Here is a 26,653-nt window from a genome sequence, read left to right on the forward strand (position 1 = left end):
ACTGGTAGTTAACATGTACAACGGGGCATCCAGACAGGAAATATATCATCAACGGCAAACCCAAGGAACAAGCCCCAATGCATCAAAAAAATCATAAATAAGTCAGTGATGAATCAAGGACAATTCACATTACTTTTTCAATTTCTTCAGTGAGAATTGTATTACTGTAGCTTTGTGTCGCAAGGCAGGGGGTTACCATCCTTCTATGCAATTTTATTGGGATTTAGCACAACTTCAGACTAAGAATCATGATGCATTACTGTGTCATCATCCATCTATGTCCTTCCTCGTGTCCAGCAGGTAATTATTACTCTATGTGAAGCTTTGCATTGCCTTCAAACGTGTGTGTGTGTGTGTGTGTGTGTGTGTGTGTGCGTGTGTGTGTGTGTGTGTGTGTGTGTGTGTGTTTGTGTGTGCGTGTTCCCGAGCTCTTACTCATATTTTGGTTTTGGAGAATACTATGAAAATCTCAATAACTAGATTTTTGTTATTGCCCTCAGTGTAATTTTTGGAAAATCATTCTGAAATGGTATCACATATTTTTTTCTCTATCTCTGCATGCACTGAACATTTATTTCAACCCTCTCTGCATGCTCAGGTATCAGATGGCCTGTTAGAAACCCCACTAAGTGCCCACAGCACAAGAGTCACATTACGGCAGCTGTACAGATTATGAATGATAGGGAAACTCTTTTCACATTCATTAAAGTGCCACAAATGAATAATTTATGGTTTAAAATTCCAGGCCTCCAAACATTCAACTGTGTTGCATCAGGCCTTTCCTTCCTTCCCTTTTTTTTCTCCAGTTCAAGTGATGCATTTGCTGGTCAGTAATCTGTTATCCATTCAATGGAAAGACCAGTAAAAGCCCCACATGTGTCTGAAAATGATTACAATTGAAATAAAAAAGCAAATAAAGTGAGACAAATTCATCAGCAGAATCCACTGCATTAGTTTTCGGATCAATAAGACCTGTTTTGAAGCTATGTTTTAAAGATATGATACAGTATCTACATTATATTTGTCTAAGTTGCCAATCATATGTTGTATAATAATAATTATGCATCGTTATAAATTAGAGCCCGACTGATATAGGCGGGCAGATATTATCGGCCGATATCAGGCATTTTCCAAACTATCGGTATTGGCATTTATAATGGCCGATAAATGAATATTTAAAAAATGAAATAAAAACGGACAAAACACCCTTCAACCATGTTCTGAGTGTTGCATACTTTGTCCACCAGAGGGCGCTCTACAACGTCCCTGTTGGCAACACTCGTGTTGAACCCTTTAAGTTTCTTAAGTTTGAATTTTTATATATTCAATTTATCAGAACTTTAATATATTTTGATGTTCTGTTGTGACAATATACATTTTTAAACTGCATTATCATATTATTTTAGGGAGGACTCATAAATAACTACAAATAACTAATGTTAGGGAAATCTGTTTATGTTTGGTTACGCGTTTCTGGATTTTTTTTTTAAATATATATTGGCCGATATATCAGAATATCGGATTTTTAAATCACCAAATATTGATATCGATATCGGCCTTAAAAATCCTTTATCGGTCGAGATCTATTATAAATATTCCACTCAAAGGAAAGATTGCTTAGAGGAATAAACCACCCACAAGAAACCACGTTGCTTAGTTTGTATTCGGAGCCACTTGTAAGAGACAGTAACATTGTTATCCTCATAATTCACCCTCTGGCATGCAGATATGTGACATATGAACCCTGCTTGCATAAACTGAATAAACACCAACATTTCTTTTTTCCCTGTGCAGCCGCAACGTGCCCACAGCCTTTGCACAGGCTACGATTATGCTTTACTTTCACAAAACTGTCGATCATATATTTGTCGACAAAAAGCCAACACTGCTTCTCTAACTGACGGTCGTGAAAAATATGAATCCAAGAATGTCAGTGTATCCTATTACTTTGAGGATTACTTTAAAAGGCTGACATATAGCTTGGCTACTGTTAGGAAGACAATGAAATAACAATGACACCAAAAACAATCAACCCATCTTTGTTTCCTCAGTTGAGCACATTCAAATTTAAGTGAAAAGAGTGTTTTGGTGAGCGTCTGGGCATTTTACACCCAGGAAAAAAAAAAGAAGAGAAAAAGCTGAGGAAAGAAAAAACGTCCACCGAAAATTATAGTTTTCAGCGCAATGCAATGACAGCTCTCTGTGTGACATAAAAAAAAACACCAAAACAAATGTTGCTGAAGAAAAACAGGCTCAATCATAAATTGCTGATGCTGTACACCCGCTTCATCAAACCATACAGTATCATCACAGCTACTCAGGCTTCTGTCGGCAGTGCCTGGCCGTCTTGCTGGCAGGGCAATTGCAGCTGTCAGTCATCTGAATAATGTGGGAGACAGCGGTGGTATTTCAGACAAGAGAGAGGGATTTTATCATCTTTCCTCCAGTAGGTCACACAGCAAATGACTAATTTTAGTAAAAGGTGGGGTGTAAACAGCGGCTGCTTTTCTTGACAAGGCTTTGACTGAGCATCACTGTAGGACAATTCAGATTTGTCGCTGTCTGATTAGCCACCCTGACATCCTGGGAGTGAGTCTTACAAGGAGTTATATCAGGCTGGGAGGCTCACAGGGAGAGACTTCAATAGGAAGTGCAGAAAAAAACTTAAGAAGAAACCCCACAATACAGTTACTACATAAAAAATTCATGCCATTTTGTTGCTTCCACGGTTGAATCTCTTCAGAGGTTCCGTTGGCGGCTTCTTGGAAGAAGTCTGATGAAGAGAGAAGTCTGCTCTCAGTTCTCGGGAGCTTTTAAATGTCAATCTCAGTGAGAGCCTGCAGGAATGATCTGTACACACCAGCTTTGGGTTAACATATGGATTAAATCCGATATTGTCTTGCAACAATGGCTCTTCCGTGTGCATTTCATGTTTTTGCAGCAGTGCATGGATCAAATGGTGGCCTGTCTATTAGCTTGTTCAGAGAAAGAGAGATTGTAAAAAGATTTAAGAAGAAAGATTACAGCCTGCAACCTGTGCCAAATGCTAATTTGTAAGGATAAGGAGGCCTTCAAAGCCTCTTAAAACAACAAAGGCCAATAGATGTGGGGGTCTAAGTAGTCTATATACTTTGCGTTCCACTTCCGGGATTGCTCCGGTGCTGCAGGAAATTCCGCGAATGCATGTCTTTTCCGTTTCCTTCCGCTTTCTTTGTGTTGGAATTTTAAATTTGGTGGATTTATGAGGACTGTGGTTGACTGCTCCTCAGATCTCTGCAGGATAAATCCAGACAGCTAGCTAGACTATCTGTCCAATCTGAGTTTTCTCTCGCAAAACATTTTGCAGCGGCTCCGTTTGGAGTTTAGCACCGAACGACGATTCTGATTGGTTTAAAGAATTGCCATTAAACCGGAGCACGTTTTCCTCCCATCCCCGAATGCTATGTGGAGTAGCCAGACCCTCTTTCAGCGTGCTTTGGAAGAGGGTCTGGCAAAGCGAGACTAGGGTCTAAGAGACGGTCAACATCAATCACACACACACACACACAGTGTGCAGGCAATAGCCTTATCTGGTGCTTGAGGACAAACATTACAAAAGCATTTTAAAATGAATACGGTACAGACAAAATAAATAATTCATAGACGGAGTCTGTTGTACTGGATGAGCTGCAACATGATGTGTTGTTTGCCTTGTTTTTCTTTACAAAACATAAAAAAATGATGAATGGGTGTTGAATCACACCATGGCACCGGAGTTGGTGCGAAGGCCAAATGAGCATTTGTGTTATTCATTTGATATCATATTAAAAATGAGGGGTGAAAAAACACCACATGGAAGACAGAAATATGGTATTGAGAGAGTGACTGATTTTCAGGAAGCATAGTGTGTACAATTTAGACAAACAAAGTGATCTATTAATTAGTGAGCTTTTGTCACCTTTGGACAGTGCCTGACTAGCTGTTTTCAGTCTCTATGCTAAGCTACATGAGAGTGGTATCGGTCGTCTCCTCTAACTACTGCTATAACCAATTTCAAAAACATTTCTTAATTGTATTTAGGGAAAAAAAAAAATATATATATATATATATATATATATATATATATATTTTAAAGGAAAAACTATATTTGACAAAAGAGACATCAAATTGATTAACCTGCATAAAGTTGGGGGAAAAGAGATAATTAAAAATTATTGATCAATTAGAGCCCCCTATGGCCCCCATAACACTTAATCCTACATTTTCCATAATGCAACTGGATAGCTTCTTTGGTTAGACCCTCCCTGACTGCTATGCTATGTTTCTCAGACTGCACACTGCCATCTTAGGTGCAGGCCCATAACCCTGATGACATCATAAAGGTTATTTTCTGCTACAGTTGGAAAGCTGCTCCAGAGCCACAGAGGACATCATACAACGGTTTTCACAGGCTAGCATGTAGTAGCGTGTACACTGAACTTGGTTTGAAAAATCAAACGTTCCCCTTTAAAATCCATCCCATACCCCTGAAATGTTTTCAAAAGGCTTAGTTAACTTACTTTCCCAGATCCATGATGAGATAGATAAGATAGATTGGATAAACTCTGATACTGATCTTTGTAGGAATTTAGGGAATGAAATTAGGTAATGGGAGTACATTATTTTCTCTTTTTATTACTGTGGGGCTGGATCGTGGAGTAGACCTCACCTGACTGGGGAGCAATTGGCTCTGCTGCTTATCATTTAAAATACACGAGAACCCTCAGATTCATTTAAATTAATAGTAGAAGGTTTGTTTGCGCAGTGATAGCCGGTTGTCAAAGCTCATCAGAAATTTTCATTGCTGAGGCTTTTACAGCAGTGATATTTTAATATACATATACACATACATACATGCTGTATATATATATATATATATATATATATATATATATATATATAAATATATTCAGTTATGCAGTGGCAGACAAGTGGCCAGGGACAGAAAACTCTCACTCATTCCAGTTCTGTCAAAATGTCAAATCTCAGACAGCGACAGCTACTCTGGACAAAAGCGGGTTGACAGAACTACATCTATTGAAAATCTAACAACATTGGCCAACAAAGTGGGCGTACAAATGGTAAAGGAGGGCACCACAACACCTGTTTTGAAAGCTGAGACATTTCAATTTCAGAATGCAAATAGCTTGGGATTTTCACTGCTAAGGGGTCATGCACTGCAAAAATCAAGATTCACCTCCTAGAGAGCAAAACAATCCCTGCACACAATGCAGTTTCACAAGATTACAATGGCTCCATATCATAATGTCAGCTGAGCATTAACTCAAACCAGAGGTATAGAAATGTCAAACATCAGACAACTATTGACTCGGAGTCTCTGTTAAACGGAAAGCAAAGGCTAGGGATATTATTTACATGTCATAGTTGAGACGTTTCCTGAAATGATGATTCCAGTTCTGATGTTCTTTTGTCCATCATTCCTGTCAGTTAGGTCTGATCAATTTGATGAAAATATCTAGTGTTATACCATTTGAATTTTCTTTCTAGAAATTAAACTGCAGGTGGATAATGAATGAACGTTAATTAAGTATAGCTGACAACTAGTATTTCCTGCTTAAAGGTCCCATGGCATGAAAATTTCACTTTATGAGGTTTTTTAACATTAATATGCATTCCCCCAGCCTGCCTATGGTCCCCCAGTGGCTAGAAATGGTGATAGATGTAAACCGAGCCCTGGGTATCCTGCTCTGCCTTTGAGAAAATGAAAGCTCAAATGGGCCAATCAGGAATCTGAGATCATAAGGAGCAAGGTTACCTCCCCTTTCTCTGCTTTGCCCGCCCAGAGAATTTGGCCCACCCATGAGAGAGAGACATTATGGCTTTCAAACGAGCAAAGTGGCAGTTGATCAAGGCCACACCCCCACCCTACACCTCCCCCCCCCTCTCTCCTCCACAATAGCTACAGACACAGAAATGGCACATCCTAAGGAAAGCTCTTTGTGGGACTGGCTCTAGTGGCTGTAATTTTGCACCAAGGCTGAATTTCGGGAAAGAGAGGTCAGATACAGTATTAGGGGACCACTAAGGTCTATATAAAATAGACTTCAGATACAGTATTAGGGGACCACTAAGGTCTATATAAAAGTATCCAAAGAGCACCATGTCATAGGACCTTTAAACCTTCACTTGCTACAGCTGAAGTCAGACATACATTTTTGGTGCACTCACTTTTGGTTTTACCTCCAAATAAACTGGTTTAGATAATCTGGCTAAGCAGCTGGTTTGTTTCCAACCTGTCTGAGTCTAACCATTTATGCTCCTTGCTCTGTTGATCTCTGCAGCAATGTCATATAAATATTATAACCCAAATGATGGCCAAAGTGCTTTGGCCAGTTACTGGAATGTTCTTTTTAAATCACTTACAACAACAACAATTAAGAAGGCTCAACAGTAACTACAACAGCTCCAAGAAACACAATATCTATAAAAGGTTGGGTCGTTCCATCTTAAAATTATGACTCCAAACACCAGTATCCACTACCGTCTCCTTTACCCTTGCCCTCTCCTGCACCCAAAACTCCCCCAGCCTCAGTGGTTTCAATTAATTTGGCTCTCACAGAGTCTCAGCCTGAGAATATCAACCCAGGAGACAAGACATCCATTACTGCCAGGCCTCCAGCTCCATTTAGAAAATACTGCTGAGGAAGGACTGCTCTAACACTGAGGATAATACAACTATTCTCTTCGTCTGGAATATGAGTTTTACAGTATGTACACAAACATATGGGTTCTTTATTGAAGATGTAGAAAAAACACAACACAGCGAAACCTGTGCATGGAGGTGTGCTGAAGGTTGATAGCTGTGTCCTTAGCAAGCCCTGGATACTTAGTCAGCCACTAACAAGCTAACTACCTGCCATATGTCAAGCTGTGAGAAAGAAGAATATAGCACAGATGTAAACGATAAGCCAGCAAAGACAATAGTAAAAGTGGACTTGACAAAGGTTTCAGGAAAATTATGCAGCGGGTTGGTTAAGTGATCTGTAGGATATTGGTGAACATTTCTCTCTGAATATACAGCCATATCTCATGGGACCCATGTAACCTTAAATAATTTAGTGTATTCCTTCCCTGCTACAGTACTACGGCATTTTATGCTCATTTAAGCAAACAGTGCCACATTCTGTTTAACAGCAATGCACGACAGGGCTGGAATGTCTTGCACCGCTAAGGTGAAGACACGCATTCAAGATGTGCACATTACCAAAGCTCCAAAAATACACAACCCAACAAAAACACGAGTTGTCGATCTATAGTAACAGAAAACTGTGAAAACCATACAATTGTGCATTTTTCATTCCACATATTCTTTTGTTTGCCCTTGGACTACAATAATGGGATGCAGTAGGCAATTCCTTGCCGCATTTGCCATCAGCAATATGACAGATAACTATCTCATAAATAGTGCGTGTGAAAAATCTCCCACCTGAATTTCCCAGCTGAACCTTGTTTTGGTTCTGAACTGGAATTTCAAACTGTCTCGTATCTCTGGAATACAGCATTAGCCAAAGTAGCAAGAAACATAAAGCTAACTGTTTTGATTGTGAAGGTTTGAAAAATGCAGTATGTTCAGGAGCCATACGGTCCATAAACTAAACAAACTCAGATCATCCATGTGAGCGGCTCTGTGAGGCTGTACTGCAAACAAAATGCTAACATCAGCGTTCTAACCTGCTCACAATAACAATACTAACATGTTTAGCAGGTATATTGCTTATGTTCATCATCCTAATTAAGCGCTTGCTAACATTTGCTAACTAGCGCTAAATACAAATGTGAACCTAATGGTGGCACTAAAGGAATATTCATGGAAACATCAAACCTCTGGGAAAATCATCAATTACTGTAAATAAAAAAGATCATAATAATTCAGCGACACCATATAGAAAATGTGATACTTTACTGAATAAGTGACATTTTTAACCAATTGGTGGCGCTAAATCATCATCATGCTTTCATTTAGCGGCTAAATGAAAACTCAGGGGATCACCAAAGTCATTAGGGTTCATCCTCTAAGAACCATGAATACCTGTACCAAATTCCATGGCAATAAATTGAGCAGTTGTTGGCATATTTTAGTCAGGAACAAGTTTTGGACCAACAGACTGAGAGACCAACATTACAAAACAGGCATTAACCTGTAATGATTTATGATGTCAAATAAATTGTACGCATGAATAAGGTCAAAAATCACAATGTGCTTTCTGGTGCTGACCCTGAACAATGAGTCAAGCCAAGTCAAGTTTATGTACTCTAATATCACATACAATGTCCCAATGGGCTTTACAAACCTACCACATCAATTGCTCCTGACCTAGCACAATGCAGCTGGGTAACACACTGATTTTCATGCTGTAATCATAAGAGCAAAGGTCACTGAAGTCATCCAACACATTTCATCATCCATTATACATGAGACTATGGCTAAGTAACAGTGCAGCTCCCGGGCCTATGCTGCGGTTGTGCATGGGGATTAAGAGTCAGTGTGAAAATGGATGTCTCTGTGTCTAAGAGCCACATTCCCAGAAAGCCCAGTATTACTCTCCTGAACTCCCCTGCATGGTTGGGTCTATTTGAAGCTCAGAGCCTTCACAGCTCAGACTGTCGAGACTTTCACAGTGATGGCCTCCACATATTCTTCATGTTACTGCCCCATTAGACAAGCTTGGCTCTTAATTGCTGTGGCACTATCTGGTACATACAGGGCAACTGTGTTGCTGCAGCCAGCCCTCCACAAGGCTAATTTCCACTTCCCTGTCGGTGCTTTAACACCGTAGAAGAGCGACTTCCTGCGGACAACCTCTTGTCACTTTAATTGATGGCAAAATTGCTACTGGTGATCATTAACAACTTAGAGCACTTCTGACAGCAGGTAGCTCTGTGCTGGGAAATTCCACTCATTTATCATCCACTGAGCCTTTCTTCTTACCTCAATTAATGGTAATGAATGCAGGATTTTCTCCAAATGTGTCATTATTTGTCATACCAGTTAACGGTGCAAACATAATAGTTATGCATAGTTTCTGCAACTAAAAATACAGTCAAGCAGTGTTTTGTTCTCTTTATTACTCTTTTTTTTTTGTGAGGGGAGGGGGGGTTTGGACCCACAGCCCGCTGCTCCGGAGCCTGGCATCACCAAACAGCTAGCATACGGTAATATCTTCCATGAGTTCACCTGGAACTCCCACACAGCAGGTATGTTAAGTTAGGTTTGTCTCTGGTGTTGTTTTTCACATAGAACTGGGCAGGTTAAAGTTAACTCAACTAACGTTAGGCTGGTCCGCTGTGACAAGCGCTAACATCAGCTGATGTCACCTTGGCTCTACAGGTTTGGGAGTCCCAGGTGAACTTGCCGTTGCAGTAGATTTAAAGCCAGAGGCTTACTGCAGTCAAGCAGTAAAGTAAGCATGGCGAGGATGGGCTAATCAAAGACGGTCGGTTGTGTTTCAGAGAGAGAGAGAGAAAGAGAGAGAGAGAGAAAGAGAGAGAGAGAGAGAGAGAGAGGAGCAAGGAGGGGCTGAGCAAATATTTTTGATATTGTGTCAGGCCGCCACAAATTAATCAATGTATGGGAAACACAGTTTGTGGAAAGGTTGTGGTTATGAAAAATTGTTTAAATAATTACAGGTCTGTGTTGGGTTTCCGACATAAAAGTCAGACATGCTGCACGCATACCCACCCCCCATGAATGCCATGGCCCGCTCAGTTGTCCCGAAAACCATCATTAGTCTCACAAATATCCACAATCCAATATGAATATAATTCTTAGGGACACTGGGCCAGGATCTCAAGCTGCAGTGAGGCTAAAGACCTCAGATGTAGCTAAAGTCAGTGCAACACATAGTTCAGCCTTAAAAAAATAATAAGCCAGGTGAAAAAAAAGTAGAGAGGGGGTTGGAGAATAGAGGGATTGGAGGAAAGGGCGAGTCATTTTAATAATAATAATGTAATTGCGGAGGTGTTATGGCTGCACAACCATGTAGAGCAGTGTGGAATTTGTGCAGGGGCCTTAAAGCAGCTTTTGTATGTTATCAGGGTTTATGTGCACCCCAAGGAAAGATAGTTGTTCACTGTAGGGAGCAACATTGGTGCCTCCAACCTTCATGAAGGCTTTGACAAATTCATTGCGGATATTATCAAGGGAACCAGAGGATGGCCTCATCCTGTATGTGATACATCATCCATGAGTAGTAAAAAGGTTGCAAAATGGCTTTAAAGATTCAGACGGCATTTCAGTGAAAGAAACACCAGAAATAGTCATGGATCTGACAAAATAAAAAGTAAAAAATAAATAAAAAATCTGACACAGCAGGAACAGGAACCCCAGGAAGGGATGGCTTCATAGTGAAGATGGTAGCATTTTTCCAAGGGGATGATTTTATCTTCCATATATAGGTTACATGTAACTATTTGGAAACAAGTACTAAAATCTTCAGTAATTAGTTTTGTAGGTATTTGGTTATGAACTACAGTATTGGAAAAATGATGATAAAGATGATGGTGCTAGATTATAAGTCACCAAAGTTATTATGATTCATCCTGAGGGGGACATAATTGTATATAACAAATTTCATAGCAAACCATCCAGTAGTTGTTGAGACATTTCTTCCTTGCTCCATAGTCCCAGTAGATGGGGAGCAGAGTTGGACTCAAGCTAAGTGGGTGGGTAGGGGGTGGGGGTTCAGCCTCTTCTGGCAGACAAAGTGAAATGTGTTAGTTTCAGGCCTGTGTCTGTTTTTACAGCCAGGCGACATGCAGGGTGATGTCAGGTCACACAGGCCGAACTGTGTGCCTCTCCAAGGCATCAAGTGGCTTCAAAGAAACACGGGATGAGCCAGCTGCACATCAGCAGGCCAAGTCCCTCTCTGTGACAGAGTAAAGAGTCAATGGAAGCAAGGAAAACCCATTTGGTTACAAAAAAACACATTGGTAACACTTTACAACAAGGGTACATTAATTAACATTAGTTAATGCATTAATTAGCATTAACTAACCGTTATTAACAGTTGAATAAATTGTTTAATTAACATGTATTAACAACGCTCATGTTAACTAAGGTATTAATTGATGCATTATTTACCATTAGTTAATGCCTTAACTAACTGTTAATCACAGTTAACTAAGGTGTCTATTATACCATTAGTTAATGCAGTAATAAGCCTTGACTAACTACTACTAGTTAATTAAGGTGTCTATTATATCATTAGTAAATGCAATATTAAGCCTTGACTAACTGTCAATAATAGTTAACTAAGGCATCTATTTACCATTTGTTAATGCCTTGACTAACTATTAATAACAGTTAAATAATGTGTCTATTTTTTTTCAGTCAGATAAAATATACTGTTCAGTTTTTTTTTCAGGCTATAGAAACTGTGAGTCATGTTTTCAATTTGTGTAATGGATGTATTAGGTCTGTTGGCAGAACTGTATCTATAACGTTGGTTGAAACTTATTTCTGATAAAATCTTGATAAAACCCACTTATTATAATACATATAGAATAATCTACAGTGGCAGTGGGCTGCAATCATGATTCTTGATTATTTTCTATCTAGCAACTTGTGATGCATAACTTAGTAGCTGGTACTATTAGTTCACAACAAAACAAGTGCCTAATGCCTATAGATCCCACGAGGACCCAAATATGTGCTGCAAAATGTCTTATTGCACATTAATGCACCGACGTATTGTAACGCAAACTACTCAATGCTCTTTTTTGTGTTATTGTTTCACAACAATTGAACAACTGAATCACAGTGGATGTTATTATTGTTATTAGGTTTTTTTTAAATGATCAAGAGCAAAGCAAAATAAATTTGAATATTTATGATAATACACTAATTGCAAAAATGAATTATTCCTACAATATCCAAGCATGGCAACTACGATATGGTTGAGGTAATGGTATGGTTAGGCAGCTATAACTATTTAAATTAGACCAATTTTAAGGAACAATTCTTGTCATGATTACATTTAATAAAAGACCAGTGCACAAAACAAACATATTTCTTGTCTTGTCTTGGTGCCAAATCCCCAAAACTGCAATTTTGGTTGCTGCCTCCTGAGGAGTCCCAAAATTGAATGTGGCCTTTAAAAATGTTAATACATTAAAAAGTACAATGTTTTAAGTTATGGCGGGTAATAACAAAAGAGCCCATACAAAACGTGTAATTTTCACCACATATAACATACAATTTTCACCACATAAGCCTACATGAACATTACATTTTCAACATTTTAATTTGGGCTATAATCATTGTAAATTGTCTGAACTTGGACACAAAGCCTGGTCTCAATTATCAAAGTTGACTAAATTTAGAGACAAAGAAGGACATTAAGACCTTTTGGAATATATAATTCAGACAAACTACTAGACACCTGACCATTTATAGTGAATGGTTAGATTTGGCAGAAAAAGGTCCGCTCTTCGAGGGACCTTCAGTGTCATGCCTAACTAATAAATAAGCTCCACTTTAATTAATAAAGTGAATATTTACCAGGTAATTTACAAAATTCCCAGCAACCAAAAGTAGATCAAAGTGTGCACAAAGTATCACAAAATCTACCCAAAAACCTCTTGAAAAAAACATCCCAAAAAGGTAATTCAAAGTGCACTAGAAACCTATTTAAAATACCACAAAGACTGTTATTTACGAGACAAATGTTCTGCGAGGCAGAGGGCTGCTGAGCTCACAAACCACAGCTTGATCTCATACATGGTTTCCAACAACGCAGCAGGACCTCCAGCTGTGGGAACACAAATGCAACTTGCAAGCAGACAGACAGCCTTGAATAAGCCTAACCTGAACCAAAGCAAAGTCAGTTCAATCTATTTTGGGTAGATAAGTTCAGTGAATTTGAATATAAGCCAGTTTCCTCTTAAAGCATTACTTCTCTCTGCTAAGAGTCATGAGCCAGTGCCATGTGCCGTAAGTGTTTTGTTGGGTGTGATCCTACTTACACAATGGTGTAAGTGATCTTTGTTCCAGCATTGTATTTGGTTTATTTGCCAACTGCCCCGTCACAACAGAACCAGGGATTGTAAAAAAAAGCCAAATGGCCTGAGAAAGAACTTGTTTATTGGACAGAGATGTTAGGAATGGGGAGTCCAAAATAAATGTTATTGCAATTTAAAGTTTTAACTGTGTATGTAAAGAAAAACTAAACACCTCCCTGCAGCCAGAAGACTTGTTTTTGGTCATTTGCTGCAGTTGGCCTGATTATGTCTTTATTCCTGATGAAGCTCACAGCAGATCACCTGGAGGATGATGTTTGAGATGTAGTGCCATGTAAAGTCAAACGGCACGGTTCTCATCTGGCCAAGCAAATACTTCAGTGTTGTAGCTTGCAACATGTTTAGTGTGTACACAGCCTCAACCCCCTTGCTGTCATCTGTTATTCAAAATTATAGATATTTCACACACTGGGCTGTTTTTGACAGCAATTACAATATTTACTAGATCATGGTTCCCCTATTACTGTATTTCACAAAGTAAAGTATTACATGGACATCTTGTAAAATGATGTCAAAAGGAATGCATCAGTAACCATGATGATAACATTTAATAATAATTAGTATCAGCACAGGTACTGCAGAGAAGTTTGCACATCTAGCATATTCATCTTCTGCTATGTGTGTGTCTTGACAAGACATCAGCCTGATATCTGCAGACAGCTGGGTAGCTACCGTTAGCTACCAAGCACTCCACGTGGTCCCAGAGCGGTTTGGATAATCAGGGTGAACTGTTGCCTTGTTTACAACCTCTCTGATTGTCAGACCGTATGTGTTTCCCTGGCAGACTTCATTATCAGACAAGAACATTGACATTGGACAATACTGCAACACCCTGGATTATGTTCAGTGATATTTTTCTTTATGTCCAATGCCAACATTTAAAAAATCTTATATATGCACATGGCAACTACAGTTTAAGATCTATTTTATGATAACTAAGTTCTGGTTAAGGTTACAGTTAAGGTTAGGCAAGTAAAACACGTTGCATGTCTGTGACAGGACGCAAACTCTGGTCTTGTACGTGCTACACGCCCATTCACCGACCTGACTTCCACATCCTTACTTTTGCCGCGCCAAATAAAGGACACTACTTCCTTCATATCCTCTGAAAGTTGGCATTTCACTTAAATTGTAAGGTGTGGATTTTACCAATATTTACATAATTTGTAGGGATACTGGGCTGCCATGTCACCATGTTCAGAGATCTCAGCAATTATTTTGGTGAAGACATTGTAGAGGACACAATACCTAAATAACTATGTAATACATTCCTTTTATCTCAATAGGGTTTGAAGTTAATACATGGATCTAATTTTCACAGAAGAAATACCTCTCTGGCTCTTTGGTTTGATCCTGACAGGAGCAGATCACAAGCGCTCTGCCACCCCGCGCTCATGCACTTTAGCTAATACAAGCTGCCCTGGTCGATCACAGCAGCCAATTAAATGCTGTGCTTTCAGCTCTGTGTGAGGACAAACATTTAGCATTTGATAATGGGAAGCAGCAGTAAGTAGAGGAGTGACTAGGGGATAGTTTGGTAAAACACTCTTCAGGACATGACCACACCTGGCTGCCGCTGCTGCTTGGAAAATGTAGTGAGGCTGAAATTAGTATGCAAAGCTTTTGTCCACTGAACATGTCGTTTGCAGCCGGTGACAAACCGTAATGGATTGAGCAGGGCCTTATAAGTCGCACAGAAACGGGGAATCACAGCTCACACACACAACAGTCTACTCTGACGGAAAGTAGAGTGAAATTACGGTATTGCAAAGGGGAAAAAGACTTAGAGAACCAAAGACCTTGTTTTTCTGTGTAATCTGAACAGCCACAAAAGTGCACACAGTCTCTACCAGTCAATATGTTCTCAATTTATTACTGCAGTTAAAGCACTTTTTTCCAAAAGACAATACTAATGGAACTACACTAAGTACACATGCAAACTAGGCTTTGTACTGCGTTTAAGGATGTCACTGCAATTGGAAAGTAAAATGTTAAGCAAACACTAACAGTGATCAGAGAACATATCCTGATATTCTGTTGAATTTGGTTGCTCCTTTTAGAAAGAGACTGTAATACCAGGGAGCATGGTATATAGGATGCAGACCTCTGATACATACCTTTAATAAAAGACAATTGAAATGACAATAAGATTTACTTCATTCCTTCTAATGGGAGCAGAGATTGATGTGAGCCTCAAGAGAGAAGCAATCTTTTGCAATCCAATTATGTAAAGCTGGCAGGTTTCCTTTTCACAGCCTAAGATCAATTGCCCAGTGGAGAAAACAAGATATGATCCACAATATGAAGGTCTTTGGTGCTTAGACAGAGGGAACAGGCTGAATGGGGTCTGTTGCATTAACCCAAGTGCAGCAGAGAGGTAAGAGATCAAACATATATGACATGAAACAAGTGCAAAGTACTGTACTGTATATACTCATTCCAATATATCGTTTTGAGTGGAAATGGCTGGCATATTATGCTTTTTTGGTTAACAGCACAATTCAGTCAATGGCCTTGACGATGTTGATCAAGGAACATCATTTATTTTTTTTAAATAATGAATTAAATTCTCATTTGAACCAGTGTAACTATGAGAAAATACATGGCAGCAGCTTGTCATTGGATTTCCGAGTTGTAAAAAACAGAACAGCAAAAGAGTTTATTTTATTTTTTTCTGTACCTGTGACAGTCTATGGTGCTAAACCTTACACACACAAAGCCCATGCAGCTGTATCAATCACTGTTTTCTCTTGCCTGTCGGAGACTGCTGAACTATTTAAGGTTTCACAGTAAGCCCAATTAGTTTGGAGGCAGGAGTTACTAGAATGGAACCGCCGCAATGCAGAACAAGAACCAAAGCATTTCCTTGTAAAAAAAGAAAAAAAGAAACGTCAATCAGACACATGTCGCACGCCATCAAGGAAAAAATGAAACAAGGTTGATTCACACCACTGCCTCGCTACAGTATTACTCCGAACACCTCAATGCTAAAAGCTCTCCTTCTGTGCAGTCTGCCGGTAATGTAGAATAATACTCTGCCAATGAAAAAAAATGCTGGTCATTTAATGTGAATAAATTAAAGCTATGACATCCATCAACAACACAACCACTGTTTTTAAGCAGACTCATATGATGCAATGACAAACACTGAGTATTACAGCCAATATTGTTAGCGGACTCAAATGGAATGATATTGTACCTTTGTATAATCCAGCCATGCATTCTCGATTGATGTCTGCTGCCACCATACTGGCAGAAAAAAAATCAATTTTTGGTCCTGCAAGCACATAAATGCATTCGAACTGATTGCTGAGGTAAATGTCGTAAAATATTATTTATTTAATTGTTTTTATGTAATTTCTGTCGCTGTTGAGGTTTTTGAGTGGGGCAAGGACAGCCTGATTTACTGATTACTGATGTAATCTGGAGAAAACCTCAGTCTTTTGGATCCACAGCCCGCTGCTCTGAAGCCTGCATGACCACACAGCTAGAATACAGTAATGTCTTCCATGAGTTCACCTGGAACTCCTAGACAGCAACGTTACGTTAAGTCTGTTCCTCTCTGCCGTTGTTTTTTTTTGTTAACTTAAAAGGTAACGCTCGCCAAAATGCAACCTAGGGTCTTTTTCTGAATGTACCCGAGTCAAACATTCGTTTAAAAGCATAATTAGGACAGCAGCACCACTTTTAAGATATACCGTATTCTTGTTTTTGGTCAAATGGCCTTTTGAATGGGAGCTAGGGGCACTACTATGATCGCTAGATAGCTATTTTTAAAACACTAAGAAGGCTCGACACAACATGAGACTTTGCTCCAAGTATCACCAGGGGCTCTACGCATGAACTCAAGCATTGGGAACATTGTTTGTGTACACAGAGTTTACTAAAAAGACTTTAGCAGTTGTTGTTTACGCTATCCGCCATCTTGTCAGTCAAAAAGAAACGATCTCCGAATGCGAATGAACGGACTCCATAGGAGGAAATGTGATTCTTATATGAGGCTCCTTTTTCAACTACAAGGTCAATATTGTTTTTCACTAACGACAAAACAACAAATTATCCGTGCATTTATATGGAACTTTCCAGCTTTACTCTCCTTCGTGTTACATTTCATTCGGAGATCGACTATTTTTGACTGGCTAGATGGACGGCGACCGGAAAAACCAACAGCTACGGTGAGTCTTTTTAGTAAACTCTGTGTACACAAACAATGTTCTAGAGCCCCTGGTGATACTTGGAGCAAAGTTTCATGTTGTGTCGTGCCTTCTTAGTGGTTTAAAAATAGTGATTTTGATGCTATCATAGTAGTGCCCCTATTACTCCCATTTAAAAGGCCATTTGACCGAAAACGAGAATACGGTAAATCTTAAAAGTGGCGTTTCCGTCCTAATTATGCTTTTAAACAAAAGTGTGACTTGGGTACATTCACAAAAAGACCCTAGGTTGCATTTTGGCGAGAGTTACGTTTTAACGTTAGCAAACGCTAGCTACGTTACGCTCTACGTGAAAAACAACAGCAGAGAGAAGCAGACTTACTTGCACTTTGCTTTTGCAGTAGTTATACAGGAAATCTAGAGGCTCACTGCGATCAAGCAGTCGTGCACGGAGAGGAGGCGGCCACGGGACTAATCACAGATGGGTCCACAAACACAGAGAGAGATGGACAAGGACAGGCTAAACAAATCAATCTGCTGTGCGCAGCTCTACAATAATATAAGTTTTGACCCATTTTAAATAATAAAAAATTAGAAAATCCATATGCGGCGATCAACGTTGATATTGCGGGGGCCGCCACAAATAAATCAATGTATGGGAAACACTGAGGGATTCAATCACATCTAAAGGATTTGAGTCGAGTCCCTCTAACTTTACCTTCATATTCAGTTTGATGCAGCAATGCACTTTACATTACTGAAACTAAAGAAACTCTACAGTTTCACAGTGACTTTAAACTTGCCCACAGTTTATGTTGTAAATGATCACGTTCATACATCTAGGTTGGATATGGATAAATGATAGAATTTATAGACATGTAGACACCTGAGCAGGGACAGTACAGGAATAACATACAGTACATGCATGTTACCTTTCTGTATGTGTCAAGCTCTTTGGCGCTCAGGTAAGAAGGCAGCAGAGCTGATTCATGAAGACAACAATTAATTAGGCCATTGTTGTTTATGGTGTACTGTTTCTGGAGCCTATCCCATCATGCAACGGGTGTGCCAGTCTGTTACAGCTTCACTCACAGTTTTTTACAATGTGATGTCAATTACATGTTGCCAATGTAGCCCAAGATAACATTCTGAGTCTTTTAAAGCAATACCTAAGAAAAAGACTGATAATCACGTGGAAGCTGAAATAAACAAGCCACATGTAGACAATGATATTGATGATATATAATGAATGATAAATATGCAACAAATAACTTCCTCTTCTAAGCAAATCAGTGAACATACAACCTTCCATGGCAATTATTCTTTCCAAGCAATATCGTTTGAGAGCAGGTGCAGGTTGTTTTAAATTCCATTGCTAGTCCAGTCCTGTAATTGGATTTGGTAGCACCGAGGTGTCTGTGACCTTTGGCGGGAGCCAGCTTGTTTAAACTGGAGATCTCGTAACCCTTGACACCTTTAAGTCCTCAGACAGTCTGATGACAGGTAAGATGACAACTCACAGAGGTCAGTTCAGTAATTTGCTAACCAAAGGGCTGGCCCCTTGTGAATGACAGCTGACAAAATACGAGAACCTAAGATCATTTAAAACTAACTAATACCAATACAATTCAAAACAAGTCTGTCAAATTTGGTGTTGACTAGGCTTAGGCTATTCTGTGTACTGTGTCAAATCAAAGTCAAATTCATTATGTTAGGTTGGAAAATTAAGAAGTCAATTAAATTTATCCTCTGAGGTTTCTTTTGTAGAATCTGAATATGTATTCTGGGATTTCTAGGGCTATTATGGAAATTAATTATTAAAGCTTGTCCAGTGGCTGCAAAAAGTATCAGAAAACCTCTCACCGCTCAAGAGAATTTAACATGCATCACAGTTAGGCTAATGGCCACCACATGAATGTTTAAATGTTTCAAAAGGTTATGTACCCTGTAGCCTTTTCAAAAGGTTATCCACCCTGCAGTGTTAAAGCCAATGCCTAGTGGACGTCCTGAAGTTACATTGCTGGTCTGCTTTCTGTGTCTGGCTGCAAACTCAGCTTCATTATTTACCACTTGAGTTTTCCTCAGGTCTGGATTTAAGTACAAACGCATCCATAATTTCTTTGATTGTTACAGGAATCAGAGTTAGCAGCTCAACAGTCCCTTAGGAGTGTCAGCCAGTGTGCTCTGACAGTTGTGAGGCAGTAGGTCACTTTTTTATCACCCAGCTGAAAAACCTATAGATAAGACCACTCCTCAGTCCTCGACAATCCCTGCAACAGCACTTTGAAAATTTACTGAAGTACTTGTACTTTGCTTTCAATAGTGCTATTTTTGTTGTTGTTGCTTAATTACATTTAAAAACTTAAGTAGCAAGATCAATATTCAAACTTTTTTTTAAAAATGTAATTAAGTTTAAAAAAACATTCTTCAAATCTTCAAAGTAACCATTAGGCTAACCTACAGTAGATTTATCTCTTATCTTCGGTTAGCCAAATAGTTACTTTGAAGATTAAGATTTCATGAGATTAAGATCAATGTAGTTAGATACCTATGTGATATAACTGTAGATGCAACAATGTGCCTTAATTAATTTTTTATCAAAATCATCTTTTTAAGCAAAGTGACTTTGTATTATTCAGTGACAAGGACAGAGAATTAGGCTACTGTAAAGGGATTTATGCTTCTGTGGGGGCTCTACGCAGAGCTTTCGCCCTGGCTTGATCTTTATACTTGTGAGCTGGTGTCAGCGTCATTCTAGTATATCACTCACACAGAATAGCAGAGCTGGCATGTGTGTATGCTGGGTTTGTAGCACGTGGTGTCTATGCTACATACCCACGGCGTGGATTTAACGCAGAAGCATATATTCCACTTAAGGCATCTAAACCGGTGAATGTAGCGGTCTCGCTCATTGGACCATCTCAAGCCGGCTGCAATGCTGTTGGAGCAGCAGCCTCTTTCCTCACAAAATTCAAAACACTTATACAACATACAGTAATCGCTAGTGTTACCCCATTACACACAACTGTTATACTCTACATGTAGCGTTAGCGTTAGTAATGTTCGTTACACAATTTACACACAGTGTTAACACGACCACAACATTGTCGCACATCCTTAATGAAAGCATCATTATTATTAGTGGACACCTATATGTAGGGCAAATGTTAATTCATCAGTAGGCAAACAGAAAATGCCAAACATTAAATGAATGAAAGACCAGTATGGCTACATGCTGCCAGTCCGACATGCCGCCACTCCGACATGCTTCTATTCAGACATGCTGCTATTTCGACATGCTGCTATTCCCTAACCCTAACCCTAACCCCTAACCCTAACCCTAATGGAAACAAAAATTGACGGAGTGGTGGGACGTTTGAAAACAATGGAAGTGCCGCCACTCCGACAATTAGACGTCAATGTCAGAGTGGGGGTATGTCGGAAAGGATGGCGGAACCCGACCAGTATCACCTAGGTACTTATCCCTAACTTTTACTTCAGTTACATTTTGAATGTAGGGCTTCATATATAAAGGAGTATTTTTACATTGTTGTACTTAATCTTAAAGCAGCAATAATCAGACCTAGAGAGAATTATCAGCAGAAGCTTTACAGAGCTTTATAGCGAATTTCAGCTCATTGTTTAGCTGTTTGGCCTACAACTTTACTGTTTTGATTCACTCGCAACGGTCTCATAGCATTAATTTCGGCCGCAGCAGGCAGTTGTTTTGAGATTAAAAAAAAGCTCTCAAAAACCCACTGTACACTATCTGCTCAGCAGCAAACAGACAGACATATTTAAAGACTAACTGGAGCATTTAGTAACTAAAGAGCCAGATATTACCCTAAAAACAAAGCTAAAATTGTGTGAATATTGGACTTAAACGGATCTGAATGTTTCTTCGCTCAGAACTAAAGCACTCAGCAAGACTTTTACAAAAAACTCAGCTATGATATCATCCTAAATCACAGCTACAACAGAGAAGAGCGTCCTACATCCACTGAGAGAATCCACAGTTTCAACCTGTTAATCACATTTGGAAGTCAGGCGTATTCAGTTTGTCACCCACAGGAACAGTAATTCTAAACTTACTGCAAGAGAAAAATTCCAAACTAAAAACAGCAGTGTCCAGACAAAGCCTGACTCATTAACATCTTTTCTTTCTCTTTGCTGTGAAGCATCACTGAGCAGCCTGAGAAAATAAGTGTGCTGTATGCAGTTTTCTGAACACCTTAGGAGGTTTTTAGATTCTTGGAATTTATATTTTGTTCCCTTTTGCTACCATTTAGAGTGGCTAACATGGGAGGTGGGCTGAGGGGTGTACTATGAAGCAAGTTTGACAGAGCCAGACTTTCTTTGACTTATCTGGAAACAACAAAGCCTATAACACCAGTCAGATAAGGGGTACCACGAAGGTGGTTATCAACATCCTTTGTCAACCCAGGCTTTTTTCCTCAGGCTCGGGCCGCGTTCCCATGAAAGGTGGCATTTGACTCGCCATTTGACTCTTCTACCACACCAAATGGACCAATGGCGTGCCGCCTACTATCGCCTGTAAAGAATATGAAAAAAATATTTAGGCTAGAGCAAAAAGCTACACTGTTGCTGCAAATAAGATAAAAGAGGAATGCTGTCAGTAAATGGGCACTTGTGTAAATGTGTTAATTAATATATATATATATATATATATATATATATATATATATATTTCTTTTTCTTTTTTCTTTTTTTTTTTGCTCAATGCACTCTCCGTGCCTACTTTTAATTTCTAACATGACAACTGCGCATTCTAGACATCTTACACTTTAAACTTAAAGGTGCACTAGGAGTTCCTGCATGGTCACTTCTGTTGATGTTCCAAGTAAATTTCAAACAAAACTGAGCAAGCTCAACCCTCCCCCCATGTTTCCGTAACTGTCATGACTAACTGACTAATTGTCACTAACACCCACCCCATCCCCCAACCATCTTGTTGGTGATTGGCTGGAGTGGTTTGTTGTATTTTGGTGCACAGCCTGTGCCCTTAGTGTTTGTTTGATGTTTACAACCCCTGTGTTGTCTCCCGAGACCGGGCTTTTTCTCAGTGTATTCAGGGGGCAGGCAGCTAGCGGATCAAGGAGAGATGCCTACGATTTGAGACAAAAATGAAATTGCGCTGAAACCATGCAGGAACTCATAGTGCACCTTTAATGCAGCATATTTAAACACACATATTCAGTACTACAGTAAGAGTAAGAAAAAACCTTGCAAATAAAATAAAACGGTATTCTTGCCCATATTTTCTGGTCAATAATTACAGCATGAAATATTGCATGAAAATGGCAATATAAAAGCAATTAATATTTTCTGCAAGAAACTATTTATACTTGATACTTAATAGAAATTGAATTTATACTTGGAGCGAAAACTAATTTGCATAAGGAAATTCAGAAGTTGTACTGTGTTACATGACCTTTGATATTGCATTATTCATGCAGCATACTGTAAAAAAGGACATGTAATATTGTACATACATTTGTACATCATTAGAAACAAATGCAAACAATTATCTGCAATAGCAACAAAGAGATGTATCAGCACTGGATTACAGCTGGTAAAGAGTTTGGACTTTACTCCCATCATGCTCTACACAGTATGTTACGTATGCAAACTAAGTTGCTTTGATATGGCTACCTGTCCATACAGGATGTGTTTTGTACTGAATGTCACACTTGATCATAGTCTACAGTTAGTGTTTTGAATATTATGGGAACAAAACGTTTTTTTTTCTTTGCTCTTTGTTGTGCTGAATGTCATTGAGATGCAGACAGAGACAAACCATCTGAGACAAATTCCCGTTCGACATTAATAGTCCTTGAGAGCATAATAAAATTCTTATCTTCGTAAACACGCATATATCTGAGTAAGCTCTCAGAAGAAGTTGGAGTTCTCTGAACAGCTGTTTGTTTGAGATAGATCTATCAAAACAGCTTGTCATTTTTTAACTAATGTTGGACTCACTTTAGTCGAAACAGAATGGCATGTGAGAATAATGTGACAACAAAGATTTACTTTGTAGTAAGAGTTGTATTAAAATTTGTATAAATTAAGATTGTTTGTCAGAACAAATGATCCACCATATTCATAACAAAATGACTATTATAACTGTTCAATTAGAAATACATTTTGTAAATCTGCGTAAAGCTAGAATTGATTGCTGCTGGTTAAATTTGATAAACTGTTTGTAAACAAACCCGACTGCACATCTTAAAGTCATCAAGAATTTTGACATCATCAATAATCACCGATGGAAGCATGATTACAATGACAAGAGAAATGAAAAAAAAACAAGACTGTGGCTTCATCTGTCCATATTAAGATAAGCTCGAGTGAGAAGTGAGGAGCTTAGGAGAGGCATTCAGTCGGATGCTGATTTAAATATGATTCATGGAGGGCCAGGTCTTCAAATCCCATCCAGCTCCCACAGCCAGTCTGCCTCTGATAGGCTACCGCTCAAGGTTCCTTCTGCTATCCCAGCTAACAGTCACCGTCTGTTTCTGCCCAGAGCTCAGGAGCGGCGACGTCTGGGTCCTCTCTAAGCCCAGATCACAACACAAAGGGTCAGAGCACCCATTTTGAATGTTATCCCTCCATCGAATGGGCATTATCAGTGTTTATCAGCCTACACCTACCAGTAGATTTAGGATGCTGCTATCATCTATCGTCTCTGTTAGCTTGGTCGGGACCCATGGACCCACCAAATTACCTACAAAAAGTCACACCTCGACCAAAGAAGCATAAATGCATTTCATTGTGCAACTCTCTGGTGAGGCAGCATACTTAGGCGCCTACTGAACCAGAACTAAAGCTTCACATCATGGTCCAGTGGACCTGGTATTTGAATGACGGATGATATCTGGAAGGTGAAGTACTTAAATGCCACAGCAATGACCATTGTTTCAAAAATGTGCGCAAAAAGAAAAACGTATTCAATCAAAAATGTTCCGGCTGATTGCTTTTGAATGTACTTTTCCAAAATTGCTTGAAATTGAACTTGTCATATTATCTTTGATTGCACAGAAGAGAAAGCATCAACATCTAGAAACAATACAAGAGCGATTGATCTGGAATGCTGAGAGGAATGGGGATTTGGGGGAGATTAAAAGAAGATTGCCACACTTGAGACATTAAGGCATGCCATGTGTAAGCCTATTTTAGTCTTTCCAGTGAGCATGTAATTTGCAATGAAGGTGAGGCACATTGCAAACATTGTGAGATGATCAAATTTATTGCTTGCCTTCGCTACAGGTTTGGTAGATTCATTTTAATCTCAGTGTGTTGAACTGACAAGCAGATCACAGAAGTGTTGCGACGTTGTGGGAAAGCTAAGTCAGTTCACCACTTTCTCATTTGATGTTATCCCATCTCATCCCATCTGGCTCATGCAGTTTAATATGTACATATTTAAATATGAACTGGCCTTTAGAAACCTGCAATAACATTGCTTGCTGTTAGTATTAAAATGTTATTTTCTCACCACTTTTGAAGTGAAGAATTAGTTTCAGGCGAGGGTAAGTTTATGTGGTCAAGCTGGTTTGACAGAGAAATTTGTGAACAGAACGGCCTACAGTCAATGTGAGCACACAAAAAGCTCTGCATCAGGAGATTCTGATGTGGTGAATCTTTGCCTACTGTCGAGAGATTTCAGTCCACAACTGGAAAAACCTTAGATTTTCATGGGCTGCACAAGCCGTTAACAGACAAGCAAAGTAACATGCTATGACAGGTAACTTTAAACATTACAATCCGTCAATTCTGACACTAGGTTAAAAAGAGCTTCACCAGAATAAAGTTGAAAATGCAGTCACCTGAAACCAGATATGTTGTCCTCAGCCTAAAATAGCGAATACAAAACAACTTAAAACGCATAGCTGAGCAAACATGAATGTCAGCGTATAAGCTGTTTTCACTGTCTCCGTAGGTTGATAACACAGTCTTCTGTCAATCAGGACAATTCTTATACTAAAGGTCCCATGACATGCTGCTTTTTGGATGCTTTTATATAGGCTTAAGTGGTCCCCTAATACTGTATCTGAAGTCTCTTTCCCAAAATTCAGCCTTGGTGCAGAATTACAGCCACTACGAGCCAGTCCCACAATGACCTTTCCTTAGGACGTGCCATTTCTGTTTCTGTAGCTTTAAATGCTAATGAGGAGGAGAGAGGCGGGGCAAAGTGGAGGGTGGGGGTGTGGCCTTGACCAGCTTGCTATGGGCAAAGCACAGAAAGGGGAGGTAACCTTTCCCCTTATGACAACGTAAAGGGAAGATTCCAGATTGGCCCATCTAAGCTTACTTTTTCTCAAAGGCAGAGCAGGATACCCAGGGCTCGGTTTACACCTATCACCATTTCTAGCCACTGGGGGACCATAGGCAGGGTAGGGGAACTCATATTAATGTTAAAAACCCTCATAAAGTGACATTTTCATGCCATGGGACCTTTAACAACCTCAGGACTCTTGTCCTTTTAACTTCCAAGCTTGGTCAAACATCCATAATTTGAAATTACAAATACAAATGCATTCCAGTACTTAGAACAACTGCATAGATCACACACACAATTGTAGGCCTACTTTACTTTTATTTTAACCTACATTTCTTTGAGAGTTAACTATACTCTACAAAGTGAAGAAGTGTATTACAAGCTGTGAGCACTACACACACAATTGCATTCATCTCTTTATATACCACAAAGAGCAAGTCAGGAAATATTAAAAAAAATAATGCTGCTGGTAGGCAGATTATTTTTGCCTTTGGAGAGGGCCAGCTAGCTCATTTCCCGTTTTTGTCTTTGTGCTAAACTTAGCTAACTGGCTTCATATTTAGGACAGACAAACACAAATGAAACCTAACACACATATTCATGTTCATTTAATTGTATACAAAATCAAATAAATTGATATTGTTTATGTTAATACTGTAGAAAATGACCAGCGTCCAGTGAAACGATTCCTGATACTGCCTGCCAAAGCTAATCACAATTACAGTTAACCAATTCGCAGCTTTAGCCACTTTTAGCTAACTTTAGCTGGGGTTTGGGTTGACTGAAAACATACAACAAACAACCGCGAGAGACGAATGAGTAGTTAATGAGATAAAAGGAGAATGAACACTGGACTTACATTGGTCAGGTGGCCACAACATGACTCCAATGGCATGGTAACGGTGTTCTCTTTCATCGTGGTAAAAAGAAGTGCGTCTGTAGAAAAGGTGCCCCTTAAAATGCGCCTATCAGCTATCTTTCTGTTTGCTGTAGTTACAAAAAGTGTCTAGCTAGCAGCATAAGTTAGCATGTTGATAACAGCTCGACATGCAAGAACTTTCCACACAATAATGTAAACAGCACTGTAAACAGCATTCTACATGCATGCATGTAGCCTAATATACTGTGAATTTAGGCTAGCATG

The 26,653-nt window shown here is 39.3% G+C and overlaps 1 protein-coding gene across 1 annotated transcript in view; it reads right to left on the reverse strand.

The window, feature by feature from the left end:
• The window catches only part of LOC120558240 (contactin-4), an 88,441-nt gene extending 62,040 nt beyond the window's left edge, over nt 1-26,401 (reverse strand). The window contains exon 1 of the mRNA XM_039799217.1: nt 26,369-26,401. The gene's annotated coding sequence lies outside the window, so the exon portion shown is untranslated. The remainder of the gene's footprint in view (nt 1-26,368) is intronic.
• Between the last annotated feature and the right edge of the window lie 252 nt (nt 26,402-26,653).

This window comes from Perca fluviatilis, chromosome 4, assembly GCF_010015445.1.
Source record: "Perca fluviatilis chromosome 4, GENO_Pfluv_1.0, whole genome shotgun sequence".
Lineage (NCBI taxonomy): Eukaryota > Metazoa > Chordata > Actinopteri > Perciformes > Percidae > Perca > Perca fluviatilis.